Genomic DNA, 5,125 nt, shown 5'->3' on the forward strand with positions numbered 1-5,125 from the left:
CATCAACCATCTAGTCTCTAAATACACAAGGTGAAGTATTTAGAGGAATTCCTCCATTCATAACGTTAATTTTCACTTGTTTTACAATTTATGCTCTTATTTGATAAATCACATAAATCTCCTCACAAAACTTTTCTCCAGACATGTCTGTCATACTAAAGTGGTGATTTTAGAACAACTGCTTCTTTTTCGGTTGACATTGTTGATGTTAAACTGGCTTCGCTGTGGACAATGCCACTGTTGTTCCAATAATTGTCAGCTTATGGTAGCTCTGTGTCATGGTAGTTATTGTTTGTTTTTGCTGAAGATCCTAACCAATTTCTTTTCATCTAACGCCGACTGTTGGAGTTAAGCAGCAGAAACTGGGACATAACAGTTTAATCCTCCCACACATCTATTTGGAACAAATAATGCGGGTTAATAGTAAACTTCTTCCTGTGAACTATGCTTAATAGCTGGATCTGTGCCATGGAAGGAACCAGGTCACGTGAAATCCATCAGTTACATTCTTAAGTTTCGTAAACTTATCATATAAAATAGTTTTTTGATGTCCAAGAACTACATGCATAGATATTTAAATAGAGGCACGGACACGTACACAAGTGTCGTTACAACACACTCTGGGCAAGGGATATTTCACAGCTGTGCAAATGTTCACAAAAAAATCAACACTGCAATCACAGGAGTGAGTAGGACTGTAAAGATTCACGTAAAGTCAATTGAATCTATAGCAATGAAAAGAAATCAGTCTGGAAATAATTTTCTTGTTTTAAATTGTGCTTAAGTAGAGAAAATTCTTACTTTTTTTCTAAGTGTTAAGAAAGCAGTTGAGTTTAAGACCCACTTGTATGCTTAGATTCATTAAACACAACTTAAAGACTTTTAGAAAGTCTGGACAAGTATGGATCAAGACCACCTTGAATGAATTACAAAAAAAAAGAAAAATTCTCAAAGGTCAAATGTAAGGAATTTTGAGATGATGAAAAAAAAAAACAACACGTTGCTACATGTATGTCCAAAATTTGATCATTTACCAGCAATGTGAGAAATGCCACTCCTATCTCCTCACACAGCTATGAATTAAAGACATGGGGCCATTTCTATTTTTTTCATTTCCACCCCAGCTGGGTTGACTGTCGCTAGGCCTCAAGGGTGCATGGAAGTAGATTTAAAGCCCTGAACTGGCATCAGTTATTCAATTTTCGAGGCAACTCATGACAAGACTTTGAAGTGTAGCACAAACTTTGTCGAAACACTCGCCAAAAGCTTCCAAGCAACCACAGTTAAGATGTTTCCTCCATTTACACAAATGAATAATTGAGAAAAAAAAATATTTAAAAGGGAGAAAAGCAAATGTGCCCTTTTTGCCTTCCCTTTTAAAACGCTGTTTGCGTTTGGCATCCTCACTGTGTTCAGTGTTTTATTTAAAGAACAACATTTCAGTCTGACTATCCATCTGTCCGCACACACAGGACGTTTGTGCAGTTTTCCTCCCAGATGCCTTGAAAGCCCAGAAACAAAGCCAGAAAAAGATGTGCACTTCCACGAAAGGTAAAAACAAGTAAATATTGGCTGCGTCTGTCCTGTTCTACTGCTACTGTAAGAAACGCTGTCTAGACGCACAGCTGGTCTGTCTGATTCGCAGCATTCAACAAAGTCTTTTCAAACACTCCAGTGTTCCAGCTTTTACCCAAATTAGTCCCCTTTGTACGGCTCTGCTTAGCAACAGCAAGCGTTGCCGCGCCGTTTTCTCTACAGAGGCCTCCTGTGCTGCTCAGACCGGTAAAAGGGCACAATACGGCAGGTACACTCCACAATGAATAAACCCATGTGCTCAATTTAGACAGGCCGATGATGGATCTGAGGCTGTCTGCTGTGAGCACATCAATCCTGCCCATTCTAACACCAGCTCCCAGCTGGCTCGCCTTCACATTTTATTCAGGTCAGAACACTGACAAACACATGCATGTCTACATCGACTCACAGCTAGCCAAACATAATGTGACTTTCAAGGAAAAGGCAGGGTAAAAAAAAAAAAAAAAAATTAATTCGCAGTGCTGGGTAGCAGCCTTACATTCTTTTTATCCAGTCCACCTGAGGAGGAAGTAAAATATCCCAATATATTTGGTTTTTAGACCTGCATTGGTTTAATCCCAATGTTTTGATATTCTCTTTAAATGGAAAGGTTTGTTTTCAAGTAAAAAGCAATGTTTATAATATAATATTTCATGGTCTTTTACACTGTTGTTACTTTTACACTTGATAGGTATTTACATTTATTTTACTTCTATAAAAATTTTTTTAATTTGTCTCATCAGTGATGCTCCATGTCAATGTGCATTACAAAACATACGTTTTAGGCAAGAGAAAATATCTGAATGCAGAGTAATAGTATGAAAAATAACATTTTCAGCAGTTGCGATTTAATTTCTTTTGTTTCTGATACAACTTTCAACTCTGTTTACTGCATGTACAGATAGGTATCGATCATAAGACATAATTTTATTCTTGAATTTTACTAGGTCTCCATATAATGAACCACTATGATTGAAAAAGCAGAAACAGATGATCTATTTCACTATTTTCTATTTCACCCTCAGAACTAACAGTTGTAGTAATGTGAAAGCTGCGTGAGCTATAAGACATTTATCTTTATGCCAATGTCACTATAAGCAACGTCAATATTGCAAATAATTGCTTGAGCTACATTAAATATCTAATTAAATAATTACATTACCAGTATTGTAATTACTGCTGCTTGTTTAATGCAGCAGAAAATGTTTCAGATGAACATTAAGATGTGTTGGTAGAGTCGTTAAGAAACTACCACTGTTTAATTGTCTAAACAGCAGATGAAGACAGATGCAACTTTTTCAACAAAACCATGCAGTTCAGACGGAAATATTTTTTTCCAGTAGTTGGATAAACTGTTTTCAGTGTCTGCAAAAAATCTAAATCAAATACTTGGCTGAGTTACGTGTTCGTTTGGCACGAGTCATAGTTGCTACAACATTTACTAACATTATACTGCATTTGCAGCCTAAACTAATTTATTTCTTAAATACAAACCTTTGGATTCTTTTTGTTTTCAGTGTTTCATTTAAAGAATATAATAGTAGAAATTGGGATGTCTCTATGCAGCTCTGAGTTCAATGGTGAATAAATCACAGTAGAGGTTGCACAAAAAAATAAAAAAAATGTTCTGACTTTTTGTATCACAATAAATCATAGGCGTACAAAAACATACATTGAATTGTATATTTTTGTTAACATTTTTTCCCTTGGTGTTTCAGCTCATAAAATTAGCAGAAATACAGAGTATTGTTTTTGGCTTGTTTTTGTTACTCTTAGTTATCACCACAACAGTTATTAAATCCCATTGGTTTTCTGCCTCGAACATTGCTCAACTCTGGGGAGGAAGGCAATTCCCAGATCTGAGAACAAATCAAACACAGCATTAATTAGCATAAGGAGAGTTTATTTGATCTCAGAGGATCATGAAAAGATTGATAATTAAATTGGGTATTTGCCCACATATCTGATGCTTGCAGTGAACTACATCATGTCACTTTACAAACTATATCTGGATTTGCTCAGGATTATGAGGCGATTTAAAATGCAACTCTAAGATATATTCAGAGATGTTTTGCTTTTAATACTTGTTTCTCTTTGTCTTTTCTTTATGGGAGTTTATTTAGTGTTTTTTATGGTAAATTAATCCATCCATCCATTTTCTGTTCACCCTTTGTCCCTAATGGGGTCGGGAGGGTTGCTGGCGAGAAGCGGGGTTCACCCTGGACAGGTTGCCAGTCCGTCGCAGGGCAACACAGAGACATACAGGACAAACAACCATGCGCACACACACACACACTCACACCTAGGGAGAATTTAGAGAGACCAATTAACCTGACAGTCATGTTTTTGGACTGTGGGAGGAAGCCGGAGTACCCGGAGAGAACCCACGCATGCACAGGGAGAACATGCAAACTCCATGCAGACAGACCCCGGCCGGGAATCGAACCCAGGACCTTCTTGGTGCAAGGCTACCAACAGTGCTACCAACTGCGCCACTGTGCAGCCCCTAGTGGTAAATTAATATCAATATTAATTTCCTGTGATGACTTGACACCAGCACCAACTGCAGTTTCCCTCTCACATGAAAAAATAAAATCACGTTTTAATGTTTAATCTGTGTTTTTAAATAAAACATAATGTAAAGTAAGAATGTGAACTTCCTGTCTTCTTCCTTGCCCTCTGCGATGGGTTCACCTTTTGGTCAGGCCAAATGACTGAGGAGGTAAAAAAAAAGAAAAGAAAGAAAGAAAGAGCGAGACAGCAGGAAGAGCACTCAGAGCACAGTCATCCCAATTACAGCACAGCACTTGGCCTTTAGAAGAAAAATCATAGAAGTGACTCAACTGAGGGTCAGCTTGCTGATAGAGATGCTAAGGGGGACCCTCCATTTTCACCTTGCCGCTGGTAAAAGCTCAAGATGGGTCAGGAGAAAGAGCTGGCCTGAAGTAGATGGAAACAGATGTTTGTTGTGTTTGACCGCAGTGAGGACTTGCTGACTTGAGTGAAAAAGCAGAGGTAGCCGACCGCTTTGGAGCATTTATATTCACGCTGAGAACTAAGAGCATGTTTTTGTGGATTTCTCCTTTTAAAGTGCACTTTCTGAGCTACACCAACAACAAGAGAGACCTGGATTGAGTTTTAGCATCAGTTAAGGTTTTAGGTGTAGGTTTTGTGTATTTACTGATGCTTTGTTCCATTCTCCTGGTAGCTGTTTTGCTACTTTATTGGTTATTCTGCTATGACCCTGTGGCTGTCCTGGTCTTAAGCCCAGTTTCACAACTGCTTCATGTTTTCAGACTAATCACCTCCCTCGAAACACTGCTGTGAAAATATATTTGTCCTTATCAATTCCTTCTTACTTTGCTTTTCTGTCACACTCAAATGTTTCAGAGAAACATCTTTTTTAGAATTACAAAATGCAACTTTTGTCTATCCAAACCAACACACCCCTATATGTGAAAAAGCAGCTGCCTTAATAATATGAGTAATAGTTTGAATATCCATATTTTTGGATAGTGAAGTTAAATTCCACCACATCTGACTCGCAGAA

The sequence above is a fragment of the Xiphophorus couchianus genome, chromosome 14, assembly GCF_001444195.1.
Source record: "Xiphophorus couchianus chromosome 14, X_couchianus-1.0, whole genome shotgun sequence".
Classification (NCBI taxonomy): Eukaryota; Metazoa; Chordata; class Actinopteri; order Cyprinodontiformes; family Poeciliidae; genus Xiphophorus; species Xiphophorus couchianus.